This window comes from Ammospiza caudacuta, chromosome 2 (assembly GCF_027887145.1).
Source record: "Ammospiza caudacuta isolate bAmmCau1 chromosome 2, bAmmCau1.pri, whole genome shotgun sequence".
NCBI classification, from domain to species: Eukaryota; Metazoa; Chordata; class Aves; order Passeriformes; family Passerellidae; genus Ammospiza; species Ammospiza caudacuta.
The window spans coordinates 7,354,093-7,372,220 of NC_080594.1; the positions used below are offsets into that span (position 1 = coordinate 7,354,093).

General features: G+C 37.7%; 1 long non-coding RNA gene across 1 annotated transcript; it reads left to right on the forward strand.

The window, feature by feature from the left end:
* The first annotated feature begins 11,899 nt into the window (after positions 1 to 11,899).
* Positions 11,900 to 15,580, forward strand: LOC131554904 (uncharacterized). The gene is made up of 3 exons (XR_009274468.1): positions 11,900 to 12,070; positions 14,850 to 14,954; positions 15,034 to 15,580. It is a non-coding gene; the product is annotated as an uncharacterized LOC131554904 (long non-coding RNA).
* The last annotated feature ends 2,548 nt before the right edge of the window (positions 15,581 to 18,128 follow it).

Genomic DNA, 18,128 nt, shown 5'->3' on the forward strand with positions numbered 1-18,128 from the left:
ATTTCATATTGCTTTGGTTTCTTTTGGTGCAGACACTGAGCCCTATGGATCGGTCTATGCTGTAAACCATTAGAGCAGCCTCTCCTGTCCAAAGTGAACAGAAAAATCCCAGTTAGAGAGGGTAGGGGGCTCAGCAGCACAACAGAGAGAATTTTTGTTAGTCCGGTGAACTCTGTTGTGCTTTTAATTATCAAGTCAACACAAAGGAACAACCTTAGCTGTCTAATGAGCTGCGTTACATCTTTACTGATGTTCTGTTGTCCTAATGAAGATTTGCTCATCTAAACTTTTGTAGTTACCTGCTGACAATTAACAAAATCTAAAATCCTTTAAGAAGAAGTTTAGGGTGAAAGTTTAGTTAATTTAGAAGTTTATTTTCATTTTTTGGGGACTCATTGGATTAGGTAATCATGGACATCCTATCTATTGGAGCAGGGCCAGGCTCATGTTGCACAAACTCTTTGTTCCTTGAAGGTTCTTGCCTAATGCTGAGAACCTTCCAAACAAGGGAATCACAGAATCACAGAATTTTCAAGACTGGAAGAGACCTATAAGATCATCTAGTCCAGCCGATGTTCTAACTGTTCAACTAGATCATGGCAGCAAGTGCCACATCCAGTCTTTTTTTAAATTCTTCAAGGGATGATGCCTCTACCACCTCACTGGGTAAATGATTCCAGTTTCTGACTACTCTTTCTGTGAAGTATTTCCTTCTTACTTCTAACTTACATCTAGCTTGACGCAACTTGAGACTGTGTCCTCTTGTTCTATCCGTTGTCGCCCGGAGAAAGAGGCCGACCCCCAGCTCACCACAGCCACCCTTCAGGAAGTTGTAGAGAGTGATGAGGTCACCCCTTAGTCTCCTTTTCTCCAGGCTGAACAACCCCAGCTCCCTCAGTCGCTCTTCATATGGGTGTGAACAGCCTTGCTCAATTAGTCAATTGAGAAACTTATAAAATTAAGAGATGATTCCCTACCATCTTCTTTAATTTGGTGAAAAATCTGAGATTTTGAGACTTCAACTCTCATTTTACTTTGATTTGAGTTTAAAGGAAGAAGACACTGAATCTTGAATGAGGACTGTATAGGGATAAGTAAATGCAAATGTCATCACTGTTTCCTTGAAGGTTTTTTTTCTTTGTCATAGTGGTCTGATAGGAACTTACAGAGCTTTCTGAATTTATTTTACATAGGAAAATAAAACTTAATCCCTCACATATAATATTTGAGTAAATCCAGTTTTCTATATGTTTCTATTTCTAAATCGGGGGTCCCAAATACAGAATTTATTTTGAAATTAAAATTACCCTCTGTATTGCAATTTGAATTTTCAGTATTTCAAAATGTAAGGCAAGTAACTGTGTAATATTCAGTGTCTACATCTATGAGTACATCTATGAGTACACCTTCCCAGACTAGCTAGTGTTAAATGTCTGCAGTATGTCTTATTTAATACTAATAATAATTTAGGTTGGAAGGGGTCTCAATGTCATGTAATTGTCCAACCTCCAGTGTTACATTATTCCAGCTTCTTGTTTTGACTCGGAAGAATTCTTAGATTAATGCTCGAGTTTATGGTTAGCTGCAGCAATTGAACACTTGTCCTCCATCCAAGCTGGAACAGATTTTCTAACCAAAATCCAGAAAAGGAGTGCTTTATCTCAATTTGGAACTTATACTATTCTACAATCTGTTAAAAAACAAAATCAAATCTAAACCAAGATGTATATGTAGAAGCTTTATTTAGATATCTTTAAATAAAAGGGATTTGCTTGAGACTCCTGAGGTTATTAACTAACTTACATTGGCTTTTGCAGCTAAGCTTTTCTGTTTTTTCCAGTCTGATTTCTTTCTTCTGGTACATTCTCAGTAAATATTACATGTACTATTCACCAATTCAGGTAAGTGGCTTTCCTTGTATAGGAAAATAAATAAATAAAAATCAAACTGCAGTATTCAATCTTTCATAGGATGTCCTTCGCAAGCTGGGAGCAACAGCAGCTCTGTCTACACTTTCTTCACAGCCTGATCCACTAAGGACCTTTACCACAATGCACTCTAAAATTCAATCCAAAGAAGAAAATTGCAGTGAAACTCCCTTATGAAAAGTTGTTTAGAGAATTATTATTATATAAGAGTTATGAAGATGAAGAGAATTATTATTCCACATATTGAATTGCTACGGAAAGGTCAGAATATGCAACATTTATGTCACTCATTTCCTGTGTGTTGACAGTCATGACATGTAACCAGCAGAGAGATGCTGAACTGAGCCTGCAGAGCTGGGGCAGAAGATGCTGAGGTGGTGTTGATGCTTTGTTTATGCCTGGCATTTAGGCAGCTCTGTAACTCCTCATCAATGAAAGGAGAGATCAGCTGCAGCCCTGGCACTGTCAGCTCGTCTCATTGCTGCGGGTGACACCTGAAAATCACTAATACTCTCTTTTCCATTTCATCTCCTACACAGTTCTGTCTTCCAACTAGCCTTTTCTTATTCAGCCAATCAAAACATAAACCCAAAGATCTTTTTGCAGCTTGGGGTCCCCTATGAGGTCTCCACATGTGTTCTCACAAGGACAAGAAATGCCCTGAGAGCATTCTCATTCATGCTTTGGGTGCTGCAGCCTGTGTGACAGCAGCTAGAAGCCCTCTGAAGCAGTTCATGCAGTCACAGCTCCACACAATGATATTACCTATTCCTAAAATTGTTTTGAACTCCTCTCCAGACTTCAGTACCTGGTCAGGAATACCTATGGCAGGTGATTAGATTATTAAGTTAAAAACACTGCCAGTTATAGGAAAATGCTCAAAAGAACTGCAGGTAGGGTTTGGAATATTTACCTCATACTGAAAGACTTCAGGAGTTTCTGCTTTGTGCAGAGAAGGTTAAGGGAGGATTTGATCGTGGATTGAAGATATCCACCATGGAATAAGATCTTGACCTGTGGAAGCTACATAAACTGACATAAGCTAAAAACACAGACACATAGTTGAAAAACTGAACTTTGAAAACAATCAAGTTTGGGATAGTATTCAGCTGTATAAAACAAGGATTACATTCCACTGGAGCAATTTACTAATGGAGCATTTATTCTGTTGGTTTACAATTATAATCACATATGCATTGAAAAGACACTCTTTAGTTTATCTGCTAGTTACTGAACTTTGTGTCATCACTACATGGAGAGAAGAATCATTAATTCTCAGAAAGATCTTTTGAAAAAGTCTGTGGCCTGCTTTATGGTCACTCCTGGTTTCAAAATCATTGCGGTGCCAAGCAGCCAAGGGTAAATAAATTTGCATTAAAAACCTTAAAAATACATGAATCATCTTCATTTTGCCTGGACAATGCTTTCATTTGTCATAGAATCATGGAAAGGTTTGGGTCAGATGAGTCCAACTCAGAATATTTAACGCATCTGAATTCTTATACATCAGCTAATTCCAACCTCTCTGCCATGGGCAGGGACACCTTTCCACCTTGCACTAAGGCAGGTTGCTCAGAACCCCATCCAGTCTGGCCTTGAACACCTCCAAATGTCATATGGCAGTGCCAGAATAACTTTATTCAAAAGAATTTAGACCCACAGGCTTGGAGAGGGAGATGAAACCTACCAGGAGAATAAAACGCATCCACCAGCTCATTGCTTCTTTGTTATTTGGTAATATCTTTATAGATGGCATTATTTAATTTGCTTTCCTGAAATATATAGATTATAATGAAATATTTGAATGCTACCCACAACTTTAAAATGAAGTTCCAATTCTTACATTTTGTATTTATTCTGTATTTCACAATTATAGGGTACTCATTTCATTACATTGAATTATCTTTGTGCTATAATGAAAACCATTAATTTTTTAAAATCAGTATGAGTATAAACAAAAAGAAAAGAAAAAATCTTGTCATGCCACTCAAATTTGATTGCTTTTTTGATAGACTTACAAAATTAGTGGATGAGGAATATGAAGCAGATATATTTGCATTTTAGTAAAGCATGATCATGCCTTTGAAAATCTTACCAAAAAAAAATCCACATTCACTTGGATATTATTGCTATGACATGGAGGAAAATCTAGATGAAAGACAATGAACAAAGTGAACTTTAATGTGGGGTGGAGTGTAGATAGATACTCAAACCATATGCATTAAAATTCAATTTATTCAATGCTTTCTGGCCTGATCTGGAAGACCGAGTAAATAGCATTAAAAAAATTTGCAAATCATGGTGTGCTGGAAAGCCAAGTTCAATGGGCATGGGGTGGATAAACAGGGAATTCTGCCTCTTGTCCCATTGTGTCTTCACTTTCCTGTGACATCCTAAACGTAACCCAGTAAATATATCTTGGCTGAACAAGTATTAGAAAATTGGCTTACTCAATTATTTTCTTTTAAAAGCCTAAATGATTCCATGTTTTCTGTCTTGAAATAAGTAGGTCTAATATGTATTTCCTTTCCCTTTTGGAGACACTGCCAGTATGGACAAGGTATTCCTTCTAGGAAGGAGCTCTGGATGCTGCTGATGGATTCTTCTGTGTCCCTGCCTTTCCCAATGCCATTGAGCAAGAGGGAAGCTTTTCCAAAGAAAAACAGGTTTTAGCACAAAAAAAGGGTAAACTTGAGGAAGTTTTCCATGCCAGTTCTATTACCAAAGAATGTTTTTAAAAATATTAGTTAATTATTTGGACCATTAGACCATTAAAAAATAAATTGGAATAACAGTAAATCATGATTGCCATGTATATGGTATCTTTTGTCCAAAAAAGATTTTGAGCAGAATTCTTTTTGCGATGTTTGGCAGTTATGAAAGGGAGTTTATCCATGCATTAAAAAAAAAAAAAAAAAAAATCATGTTTTACTCAACATTTGATTTGTATGATGTCACTTATGAAAGAATATTTAAAGCATTATATAACTGATTATTGGTTGGGCAAATTTTTAAATTTAGAAACCAAATAACAGATATAGAACTATTTATTTTATGTCTAAATCCTTTCAGAAAGACTTTGTCAGTTTTAGTCTGTCATGATTTTGAAAGTATTACCTCAATTTCCTAGAAAAGTCTTATCACAGAAAAAAAATAAGCCAACCAAAATCCCAAAAACAAATAATCTAATCATAAGAAATTGTTCTCTTTTTTCTTTTCTCCAGTTTTTGGGGATTTATGCTTATAATCCTCAAGCTCTATATGTGACAATCCCTTAAGAAATACAGATAGTGAACACAGATAATACACATATAGGTGAGCAGCTTGATAATGGGATCTTACCCTATCCTTTGAATATATCAGTGAAAAAATAAATCCAAATAAACCATATTTTTTATTATTTTCATCGTCATTATCATGGGTAACCCATTGAAGATTATAGAACGTCTCTCAAAGCAAGATACTTTTCTGATTGGAGATGTTTGATAAACATATCTGATATTTTGATATTCCTTCTGATAGGTTTAAGAGATGCATTCAGTTTCAGGTCCACTGCTCTGATTCCCACTGAGTGTCTTATTCCCTAGGTTATTCACAGAGAAGTGCATTTCTCAGTATGATTACAGAACACGGGATCTACCCTCTTTTTCTTTCCCCAGAAATTCCTGAGGAAAGGCTGCGCTGGCGTTTCTACAAGCCTGAAGCGTGTGTGGCAATGAATCACTCAGTCTGAATAACTCAGCTTGAAATGCTATCTCTATCCCAAACTCCAGTTTTGCCTCTTGCCTGCTATTGCCTACATGCTCCAAGTGCTCCAAGGCATCCAGTTTTGTTTGTGTGGTGCTTACCAGATGGTTTTCTCCAGCTAAGGATTTCCAGCTCAGACTCACTAATGGCTGTCAGGCAGCAGGCTCACTCAGCTATCTCAAGTTAAGTGGAACCCATTAATTTTGCCATCTTGCAGTGACTTGCATTTTCCATCTAAAGATAGTTAAAAATTTACTTCCCATCTTTCTTTTTTTCCCTGCTACCCCCTAATGCGTATTGCTATTTTTATTGCAACATGCAGTTGTTTTAGAAACACGCATTTCCTAAGTGATTTACATTGTCACAGGAAAAGTCACAAAGTGCTGAACTTTATGGCAAAATAAAAGGATAACCTACTGATGAGTACTCCTTCCATTTCCACCCCATTTCTAAATTGTAGGGCTAATGGGCCAAAAAGATTTTTCATGTTTTTTCTGCCCACAAGATTTGTCTCTATAGGAAAAGAGAAATTCAGAAGTTGCATGAATTTCTCTTTGTGTGACCTATAGAATTTTTCTGACCGCAATGACCCGGTTGGGCAGCACCTCCTGCTGCTCTGCTAACAAGACCCACTGATTCCAAACACCTCCAAATCCCCAAAAATAATTTCTGTCTGTGAAACAGGAGGCAGAAGTTCACCAGCCATATTAGGTGCATCCCTGACAGAGCTTTCACTCAGTTAACGCCGTGGCAAAATTAAAAAGCCAGGAGGGGCGGGGGAGAAGACCTGCCATACAGAGAGAGAAAATAATTGCAGCACTGTTCGCTAAGGAATAATAGATCACCTTTTCACACCGCTAATTTGCCTTGCTGCCTCTCCTAACAGCCCCTGGATCCCACCTAATTGTAGCCCTCTGCTCCTGTGCCAGAGCGCATTGTCACGTCTGCTGCCTTGGCTGCCTTTTGCTCTCTCGTCTTTGTGCTCACTGACAAATGATGAGACACTGAAGTGTGAAGAAATGCAAACTGCATTATAGCAGCTCTTCAGATCACTTGAATTAGCCAATTGGCTCTGGAAACCTTTCATTCTGAGTGGTTTTTTCATTTCTGAGAAAAAAAAGGGGCTTGTACAGAGCAGGTCAAACTTCATATTTATTACTAAGATTTTTTTACCTCCATTAATTTTTACAAAAGGAAAGAGTTTGGGATTTTTTTCTCATTCTGTTATTTCAAAATCTATTTTTCAGGTAAGAAAAAATGAATTATAGGTGTGAAATTTTTCAGGTACATAATTTTTGATTCATAATTCCCTTTCCAGATCTTAATTTACCAAGCACTCAGTACTTTCATTGTTTGGACCCTCAGACAGAAACTTTGGGGAGCTACAATTCTGTCTCTAGATAAAGTTCTCAGTTCTCAAGATCCAGTCAATTATATTATTGTTTACATTGACTTGTCCTCTGCAGCCTCGATATCTGGGAATGTGCAAAAACTAGGGGTAGCATTTTCTCTGGTATTTTCAGCAGATCATTACTTGAATTATTTCCCATTGGCTTTCTTACACTATGGAAAAAAATATCCAAAGAATAGAAAAGTTTAATACAGACAAAACAGGAAAACTATTTTCCTTCCACCTCTACCTTTTGGGAGTTTTGTGCATATCCTATGCATGATGCTTTTTAGTATTAATAACTGATCTATTCATCATGCTATCAGCATGGTCAACAAACAATTCTTTGTTTGCTTACTGCCTTCCAACACACTCTGCATTTCAGCATATTAGCAGATCCAAGCCATAAGAGATAATAAACATTCACATCGGATTTTCTTAGATCTATATTTTGTGCTAACTACTTATCAGGTATCTGAATCAAGGTTATCACACAGTTTTATACAACTTGATCCACATAGTAGGAATAAAATAAATATTTTCTGTACAAATAATTCTGTACTCTGAAACAAGAATCTGTATATAATTCAGGAAGCCTAGAATGTAGCTTATTTCCCATTGGTATGTACACAAATATTTATGTTGATTTTCTGTCCAAAAGTTTTCAGCTTGCTTGCTGTGAATTGACTATCATTTATTTGTCATCAATATAATGTTTTAGGAATTGATTTCCAATTCCTGAGCTGAAGCTGGATGTTAATTTGGATTCAAAGTGTAACACAAAGGAAGTACTGTTATGCTGAAATAAGCATGGACAGAAACCAATATCACAAAATAGAATGGCAAAATTGTTTTATAATGTTTCATATGACCAGGAAGCTGTCTAATTTGATGACATTCAACTACTCTATTAAATTCCTGAAAGTTAAGGCTCCGAATGCTGTGTATTCTAGGACTGCAGAGTGAAATGCTCTCGGTGCTCCACACACACTCCAGGGAACAGCTGAGTCCTGCAGCCACAACAGTGGGGCAAAATCACACAGACAAGGCAAAGGGTGAGGAGGGACAGAGTGCTGCCCACCAGTGAGAACTGAGGGGGAAGTGTGGCAAACAGGTCTCTGAGCTCTGTGGTGAGAGAATGAGCAGGGCCAGGAGGTGCTGAAGATGTCCATGAAGCCTTTGAGAACCTCATGACAGAGCAGTTATGTCGCAGACATCTTTTTCACTAAAAATCCATTCTTTAGGATTTTCCCTTCTGGGAAGCTGAGGCTTCAGAAAAAAGAATGTAGACAATGGTTGTCTGCTGCTGTGGAATGCAACAGGTGGATTTTTGATTGGGCCATCTCGAATGTTTGTAATTAATGTCCAACAGAGTCCAAGAGAGCTGCCTTCTTAATCATTCTTTTCTATTCTTAGCTTAGCTAGGTTGTGAGGAAACCTTTTTCTTCTATTTCTTTTTGGTATAGTTATAATGTAATATACATATCATAAAATAATAAATCAAGCCTTCTGAACATGGAGTCAACATTCTCGTCTCTCCTTTCACCTGAAACCCCTGTGACCATGGTCACACAGCTATTCCCTGTGACCAGTGGAGCCCATGGAGAACCAGCAAGCTCCTGGCAGAAGAGAGCCCCCACAGGAGCTGGTTTTCTGGCAGAAAATGCAGTCAAATTATTATGAACTAACCCCAGCTCCCCTTGTCCCATCTCCATGCACCACTCAGGGAGAGGAGGAGGAGACAAGATTCCACAAAGGAATGAAGCTGAGCCAAGGACGAAGGGAGGGAAATCAGTAAGGTGATGTGGTTTTTGAGTTTATTTCTGCTGCTTCACTTGTAATCCCATAAGGGATACATTAAATTAATTTCCTCCAAATAAAGTCTGATTTGCTTATGCTGAGCTTATGGTGGAGCCCATGGAGGACCAGCAAGCTCCTGACAGAAGAGGAGCCCCAACAGGACTCAGTTTTCTGGCAGAAAGTGTATCCTGTGGAGGAACCATGCTGAAGGTGTCTCTGGCTGATGGACTTCACCCCTTGGAGAGGATCCATTTACCACTTGGAGAGGATCCATTTACCCCTTGGAGAGGATCCATGCTGAAGCAGCTCTTGAAGAGCTGCAGCCTGTGGAAAGGACTCATCTTGGAGCAGTTTGTGAAGGTCTGGTTCCAGTGGGAGTGAGCCCATGCTGGAGCTTGGGGACTGTATGAGGAAAAAGGAGCAGCAGAATCTAATTGTTATGAACTAACCCCAGCTCCCTTTTTCCCATGTCCCTGAAACCCCTCAGAAAGAGGAGCAGGAGACAGAAGACTCCACAAAGGAATGAAGCTGAGCCAAGGAAGAAGGGAGGGAAAACAGTAAGGTGATGTGGTTTTGAGTTTATTTCTGCTACTTCACTTGTAACCCCATAAGTGATGCATTGAATTAATTTCCTCCAAATGAAGTCTGGTTTGCCTGTAGTGATAACTGATAAGCAATCTCCCTGTTTTCATCTGCACTCGTGAGCTTTTTCCATATTTTCTGCTCCTGTGCTGTTGAGGAATGCAGTGAGTGGCTGGGTGGCATCTGCCAGCCAGACAAGGTCACCTCACCACACTTTCAAAGAAAGGTAAATATTCCTGTCACTAAGAATCTGCTCTCTCCTTCTGAGGCCACAAACTCAACATTATTGCCATGAAATTAATATAAAGCGCACCTTCACTTTCCAAAACTGTGGCAATATTATTGAAGTTGGATTCGAGTCTTTGTGCATACTCCAGCTAAATGTTTATGTGCATGACAACACTGGATTTTGAGGAGTGTTTACTTGGATATCCGAAAGTTCATGCCTGATTTATGTAGAAGCTTTTTTTCAGGTGTAAGAATAAGATTACAATATTTTACCAAATTTTTCAAACAATGCAGCCAGAAGAGTAACTAAAATTAATTTTGTTTAAAGTTGATTTTAAATCTGTTTCTTCCTTAAGGGAAGCTCTTCATGAACTAGCCTGCTCATTTTAATTCAGTAGTCTTTTAATATATTTTTTGTGGTTTGGAAAAAATTTCTAATATACAAGTTCGTAAGTTTTCAGATATATTATTAAGTTAGTGAGGTAGAAATAAATTTTAAAGAAATTATATTTTTTATAAAAGATATTAGTTAAAAAATTAAAAGTAACTGCATGTTATGCTCAAATTAGTAGTGCTATAAACTTCAAGGTTTTTCACATTATTATTGTTAAAAGAACTGACAACAATGACTCAGTATTTTTTGTATTTCATTTATTACACACTACAACACTTTGTGATTAAAATTAAAACAAAGAAAATGTTTTTGATGATTTACAGTAAATTTAATATTTGATTAACGTTTCAGAAAGGGGAAAAACAAATGAACAGGCTATAAAACATGCTAATGATGATCATGATAATTCAGAATGTTCTTAGAATAGATAATGCCTTAATGAAGACATCAAGATTTCATGTAGATATTCCCCCCTGTAGGTTTTATAACAAGCAGAAGAATCTTCTAAAGAATCAACAAGTTTTGAAAAACTGTATTGGATTTAAACCCTTCCTGCCATTAAAAAAAAAAGAAAAAAAAAAAAAAAGATAATATCTCCTTACTATGTTTTAATTATTATGCTCACCTCTTCCTATACATATTCTTCCATTTTCCTGTCCACTAAGTTTTGCATTTAGTAATATTAAGTCTCTCCTCTTAGCTGAAAGTGTCACAGACCAAACCACTCTTTTTCATTTCACTTTGGCCTCTGTTATTTATTTCCAACTGTTTTCTAACTTGTGGTCAAAGCTGAATAATCACTGTAAAGCTACCAGCAGCAGATGTGAAGCTGCTATTCCAAGCACAGGAGAAAAGAATCTGCGCAGGGATTTCAGATTAATTGCTCATGAAATCACCTAAAAACTTCTAAAAGTCATTATGAAGTATGACTCCTAAAAAAACCTCACTATGTACAGAACAATGATTTCCTTAAAAAAACAACTACTCTCTGTGCCACCAGTGATCTGCAAATGAAAGCTTGAGAACTACATCTTAAAGGAAATGGACAGGATATAGATAAACCTTTCTTTTCTACATCATTGATAGGAATATGAGAATATAAAATGGTGAGTAATGGCTCATTATGAGATGAATATCAGACATAATAAAGTAATTCCAATTCAGATTGTTCATTTGGGCCCAATCACAATTTGGCCAGAAGATGTGTTCTGAGGTAGGAAAGGAAAAAAAAGGACAACAGGGAGTTAGGCACTTAACACCAGGACTTTAAGAGTATTTAGCTTCTGTCTGACAGACATTGGTGTGACTGAGCCCTCCAGCAGCCCATGAAAAAGCCCAGCTTCCACTTTATTTCACAGAGACATCGCTCCTTTCTCCAAAAGCTGAAACCTACTCTCATTTTTCACTTGGATCACCTGCTGCATACCAAAGTCTCTGAGCTATCAGCTATTCTTTATCAGCACCCACTGCTCCTGCTGTGAAACTTCAAATGTAACAATTCCCCCCCACCCCCCCAAATTCATCCTTGAGCACCTACTATTTTATTAAATGCTCAGGTCTGTGTATCCTAGAGACCCTACTATGTTTCCACATGTAGAGCCTTTTTGTTTTTTTTTAAACTTAGCATGTCCTCTCTTTTCTTAACATCCCTGCATGAGCATTCCCTGCTTGCAGTTTGAGTTTCTTATGTTCAATTAGTTTTAACTCATTTAACCTTGAAAGAGCAGCTGCTCCCCACTAGCCCATGCAGTCCTCAGCTTCTGGTACAGGTGTATTAATCAGAGAGTGTGAATTAAAACTCAGGGGAAGGGTGGAGTACTTTCACAGGCAGCCTTCTCCAGAAAAGCCTCTGACTCCATCTCCCTGGGACTGGTTAATGGGCAAGTGCTACAGAGCAAAGGCTGGAGGTTGAGATTTATCTCCCTCTACTTGGTGCTCTTGCTGGGATTAAAGCACATGGAGTTCTGCTACCAGTGGCTTGCAGCACTGCTTCATCTTGATGTAAGTGTTTATGTCCTTTCTAACTGCATAGAATCTCTGGCTTGTGGACAGAATAGGATGCTCTTCTTGCTTTCAAAACAGTTTTTGAAGGCTTGTTGCTGTGGGTTCTTTTTATCTGCACGTTCCTTCTGTGAAGCGCTTCATCCAGGAGATGGGATAGCTAGCCTGAAGCTTGAAGTGTGAATTTGGGTTTATGGTTCTCATTGTGTAGGTGCCTGTGCTAAGCATAAAACCATATACTCACTTGAGGGAAAAGAGGACAATTATTCCTTTCATGTGTTTGATTTTAGCCTCTGCCAATTCCTTAAGTTCTAAGAAGTTTGGATCTGCAGGTGGGTGAGGATGGACTGGATGTCCTTTGAAGAGAGGAAAGTAATGAGTTTTAACCTTTAATTTTGGGAGTATTTGTGCTTTTGATTTCTAACTGAGGACTGGCCTTTTGTGGTGGTCACAACAGTTTTTAAACTGTGACTTCACTCCTAGTAAGTGTTTAATATTTACCACCTCCCTGTCCTAGCTGAATTGCACTTTGTGTCCTTGCAGATTTTGTCCATCTCTGTGTGCGTCTGTACCTTTTATGCATGATATAAAGTGACAACTGATACCAAATGGTATTGACAGGCCTTTATTGAACTTAATTACTTTTCAGAGACTGGCATGAATCAATCCTCATAAAATTCATCTGTCACTTTGTGATGTGCCAGGTTTAACATGGAGGAGATGAAGGGAAAACTCTCAGAGAAAAGAGCCCACTTTAACAGCAAGTTATTTCTTCTTTAATTATTGATGGACTCTTTTCAAGTGAAAATTGTCATAAACATTTATCAGTTAACATAGTGAAAATAAAGATGAGAAAACTCAGTGATGACATTCAGTTTGGTTGTGTTCTGCAGTGTAGGAAATACCATGAACTTCAATTAAAATTAGTAGATGTCCTGAAATTGCTTTCACCACTATGACAGATGAAAATTTTTAGCACTATCAAATTCATCACCCACGGTTTTGTATGGCTTTTCTTGTTGCTTTGTGTGTTTTGTTGTAGTTGTTTCTTTGTTTTGGTTGCACAAAGCTATGGAATTATACTTTTATAATAGAAATATCATGACCAAATATGAAAATGATAAGTTATGAGCTTCACTGGGAAAAGTTAACATGTTCTACAGTGATGACAAACTAAATGTTTTTAAGAGGTGTTTGTTTTGTAGTGTTTCTTATGAACGCAACTAAAAATTTTCCAGTTTTTGGGGAAAACAGTATGGATATAAACCATTAATAACTTGAAGCCTTTTAGTTAGAACCTATTCAGATGGCTTAGTGTAAACCAGTGTTTCTCAAGCTGAGGATGTTAATTGAAGGCAGATTCTTATTTTTCTTCTTAGTTTAATGTGGAATTCTCTTGTGGTGTTGTGGGTCCCAGGACAAGGTGAGAGTTGAGAATTCGACTCCAAGTTCTTAAAAGGCTGATTTATTATTTTATCATATTATATTATATTAAAAGTGCTATATTAAAGCTATACTAAAAAGGAAAGAGAAAGGAGATGTCAGAAGGCTAGACAGGAATAATAATAAAAACCAGAGTCCAACACAGCTGGACTGTGGTTGGTCAGTAAATAAACACAGTTCACATGGAACCAATCAAAGATGCACCTGTTGGTAAGCAACCTCCAGACCACATTCCAAGCATTCAGAGAATTATGGTTTACATTTCTTTTCTGAGGCTTCTCAGGAGAAAAATCCTGGTGAAGGGATTTTTCATAAAATATCATGGTGACAGTGTTCTCTCTATCTGGAATGATATTTGTCAAAACTTTCTTTCCTCATCTTTATCACCACATCTTTCTGTGATGGAGGAGTTAAACCACTGGTTCTCCAAGTGAAGGGAGGTAGGAGTAAGACTGGAATCAAAAATAATTTGTTTAAGCCAATCTGCTTTATTTTTCTGACACTAAAATAATGGAAGTTTTACACAGGCTGAGCACTTAGGGAGTGTGGCCACTCCAGTTTCCATTTCCCTGCAGGGCTTTCAGTCTATGGTTTGTATGAAGGTAGCTCAAAACTGCATCTAAGAATTCAAAGAATAGTTAAGAAAAAAGAGGCATAATAATATAATTTGGGGAGCCATTATTGCTTGGCCTAGCCAAGTGAAGGTGTGAGCTGACATCTAGTCAGCATTAAAGCTATTCATTTGGAGTAGTCTTCTAAAATGGCTAACATTTTTGTATGCTCCCCTCCGTTCTTACTGAAAGGCTGCTCCAGTTCTCATTCCAGTCTTCTAAATACAGTTGAACTTCTGACTTTTTCACAGGCAATAGGCTCTCAGTTTCTTCTTTTGTCTGTCCTCTTCTTTTGTCCTCTGTAGGTTGGTCGTGTTGGGTGAGTTTTTTTGTGTAATTAGTCCTCCTACAACTTCCATGCTAAAGAGAAGCATCCCCTCTTGTTTCCTGTTGCTAGGCTACATGACTAATGTTCATTTAAGACACATTTCTATGGTATAAAATTGTACCGTGTAGAAATGCCCAGGTCTGATTTCTGTGAGGTATTTTGGAGTATTGGAAGCACTGTTTGCCACAACACTGTAGTGTTCTATCCAAGCTGAATTACCCCACAGAGTAACAACTTCTTTTAGCTAATGTAACCACCTTTGAGTCATAAAAGTTCGTGTCTTAAGATATCCTTGTTGGTCTGTATGTGTAGTTACTCTGCACATCTTTGCGTAGACCTTCTTGTAACTTTTTCTAATTTGGTACCTTTTGTCTTGGAATTTTCAATATACTGGCAGCTGCTTCTTAGCCTATTTTCCTGCAAGAGATGAAAGCTCCAGACGGACATTCTTTCAACCAGAGGTTAAAGCACTCAAAGCTTTCATGTGTTTGGCTTCCTTGAGGTGAGGTTCCTTTTCAGAGTTAGCCCTTTTTTATGAAAATACTAGTTCAATTTCCTTCAAGATTTTTTTTTTTTTCCAGGAATTTGGAGTATATGTGGATGGATTAATCTCCTTTGAGTCTTTTCAATAATGCCTCCAATAAAATTCAAAATCATGGCCAGGATTTTAAAAAATTGTTTGCATTCCCCAGCCTGATTAGCTACTATCTATTACTGCTTTTTCAAGCAATGCATTAAGCAGCACAAGTATGTGGAATTGTGTAATTTGGCCATTGTCTTCACAGCTGGAAAACATGAAAAGTGTCTCTTCAATAATATTTTAGGTTATTACTTTTTAAAATGTATTGATACTGATTTATGTACTTAATTACAAAGTGAGGAGATGAAGTTTGCGCTTGAAGAACAATGGGATCTGTGATGTTCTGATTTCTTATGGAAGGTTTATATTGCTTTTTCAAACTTGCTCCTGAGAAAACTGTCTACCAGTTCAGGCAATGAAGAACTATGAAAATAAAAGCAGATTTTGAAATAATTCTAGATTTTCTGTGCAGAATACCTAGGAGAAGAGAATAAAAGTAGTAAGGAATGTTATGCAAGCCCTAATTAAGTTATGTTTGTGATCCAGTGTGGCACAATGCTACCTTCCTATGTGATGCAATGACTTCTATCTACATGATTACAAGCAAACTCAATTTTAACAAAATCCCATCCAGCTGAGCACATGGAATATATGTTACTAATATAAAGTTGATTTGAATTAAATTGCTGTATAAATGAGGATTAGTGGCCTGAAGTGGGCCTTATGTGCTTTGACAAAAAGCACGTTCAAGTGCTGTAAACACAAGCAAGTCCCCATCTACAACTGGACAATGCTGTCCATAAATTCAGGCTTTTAAATCTTGTACTACCACAGAGCTCTCAAAGGATTTTTCCACTAATAGTGCTGACTTGCCAGCAAACTTCTAGCATTTCAGCATGGCAGGACCCAAGTCAATTGCTAGTTTTTCATCTGGATAACAGCAAAAACCTGTCGTGCATTCAAGCAGGGAGCTGGCTGGGGTCTTGAGAAGGCCAGATAGCAAAGAATCTTAGCAGAAATCCTGTAAAATAAACTTGGAAGAAATTTTGAAGAGGTCGTTTTTCAGTTTCAGCCCCAAGGTAGAATTGGGTCTTCCTATGTTATTCCTGATGCATATTTATCTGTGTTCTAAATATAATAATGGAAATTTGGCTGCCTCCCTAGGCATTCTCTTCCAGTGCTTAGCCATCTGTAGTGCTGCACACTTCACCTGAAAGTCTCTTGATGTTATTAAACACATTACTGCTTTCCTTATCTTCATAAGATGTGAAGAAATGTTTATTCTCCACTAATTAATAATTTAAAGTGTAAAAGATAAAAAAGTTTTTACACACATCTTCCTTTAGTCTTTGTTAGACCAAATGATGTCATTTCTTTTCAACCTTGATCATGCTTGTTACTTCGCTTAAAATTCTTTACCCCTCTGATCCCAACTGTTTTGCATTTTCCTTGAATCACAGAGCCCAAAAGCAGAATGGTGATTTCTTTGAAGCTTTACCAGCAAGTAATGCCACTAAAAAAAATTTTTTTCGTGTATCTTACAGCCTATAACTGTACTTTTTATTTTGCAACATAACAATTGAAAAGAGGTGAGAGGCTTGCTTACCTTGGATTACCAAGTAGTAAAAATTCCTAACTGTTTGCTGGGACATCATTCAGACAATATTAAAGGCAAGATTTTACTTCCAATTAACTTGAGAGAATGCTTTCTGAAAAATAGGTTATTCCAGATTATTGCTAAATTTAGACTAAATTTTTGGGCACTTGTGATGGACAGAATGGATCTGTTTAATTTATGATGCTGCTGGTATGCTGCTTGATTAATCTTGAGCAAAAGTACTTTTATAAGGTATAAGAGATCCCAGACCGCCTTAAATTTTTTTTTTCCTTAAGGGGTTTTCAGGTTAGTCTAAATTGCGATATCTCTGAAAGGCATGGATGGTGTTTGGAAAATGGGTTCTTCCCCTAAAACTACATAGGTAGCAAGATGCCCTGTAAAAATTCCCGAAGCAGTGTGGTATGGGGTGATTAGCTTCATAACATGATAAAGTGTGCTGTGGATTATCATCACAAAATAGCCAATTAATTTCACAGATGCTGCAGTATTTCATGTTGAAAACCTGGGACATTTCCCAAATTGACATCTTGACTGAGCCCTTTGTGTGCCTTCTTTCTTGTTGCATTTGTTTTTTGGGTTGGTCATTAACGAGATGTAGGGAGGAAAAAAACCCAATAGGATGGTGGTAGCTAAAGCTCCATGGTAATTCACTTGCACAAGATGCAAAATGCTTTGTGTTGCAAACAAATGTTCTGCTTCTGTAAACAGTATCTCACAGTAAAAGCCTGCTTTACTCTCCTCTTTCCTTTAGCCCTCTTCACCCCTTCTAGTGGGATGACAGAAATAATGACTTGATGCTTGGCTTTGGTGAATCATGGCCTTGGTGGCAGAAGTGCTATAATTATCTCATTGCTACTCTCACAGCATCATAAATATTAAATGCAAAAAACAATGTTTCAATAGCTTTGAGGTTTTGACACTTATTGAGCAAAGCCATGGAGTTCACAGCTAATATTTCCTCTCTTTCAGTTTATCTCTTGAGCATTTTTAGTACAGTCCTGCTTTACAAGCCACAGATTGTTCATTATTAGTAGAAGAAGCTCCTGGAAGTCCATCTCAGTGCTGCTGATTTCACTCTATTGTCAACCATGAGCCAGGATTCACTTAGCAGAAAGGATGCTCTGATTAGCTTTCCCTGCATGCCACCCATGTAATCAGGCTTCCAAGAACTGCAATAAGCCTCCCCATCTGCTCAGGTAATGAGATAAGGCGCACACACCCCCCAGCTTCAGCAGCAATGAAGGGAGAGATGGCATTTTGGTTGAGCCCCTGTTATCTGTTCCTTGGAAAGGTGGATCTCCATGGCTGTATTAATGCAAGGAAATTAGAAAATGAAATGGGAAGCCAAGAAAAGAGCAAATTTTCGGGATTATCGGAATTTATTCTATCCATGTTTGGTAAGAAAGGTGATACTCATAATCATCTTAGAAGAGCTTTGTGGTGCCACTATTTGATGCTTGGCTTTCTTGTGCGTTTAC